Source organism: Octopus sinensis, linkage group LG1 (assembly GCF_006345805.1).
Source record: "Octopus sinensis linkage group LG1, ASM634580v1, whole genome shotgun sequence".
In the NCBI taxonomy this organism is placed as follows: domain Eukaryota; kingdom Metazoa; phylum Mollusca; class Cephalopoda; order Octopoda; family Octopodidae; genus Octopus; species Octopus sinensis.
Genome location: NC_042997.1, coordinates 107,482,437 through 107,482,862, shown reverse-complemented (window position 1 = coordinate 107,482,862; position 426 = coordinate 107,482,437).

The window sequence follows — 426 nt, the reverse complement described above, 5'->3', positions numbered from 1 at the left end:
GCTAATCACATGCGTGATGTCTTCCACAGAAACATGACATAGCCTACACATGTGATTGCACCTTAGGATTACAAGAGCGTCACTGTCTCTCTTGTTCACCAGGTACTTTGTGGCAATTTCCTGTTCCTGCAATGCGTGCCCTCAAAGTGTGATGTGATGTAGTGGTCTTGTGTCATAAAGAGGTTGCACTTCGTGTAAATTCTACTGTCTTCTTCAAGCTTCCGGACAACATATCTATGCATAGTCCTTTTCTTTTCTTTCTTTTTTTTTTGTATGCTGAGTGCTCTCCATCCAGGTCTTCTCTGAAGTAAGAGATCCCAGCTGTTTGGGGGCTGTATAGGAAATCATGCTTCTTGAGGTGCTCACTGCCAACTTGTACAATGTTGCTATTGTGGCGGACGCCCCCAGCTGAGAAGTGGGCTGGTC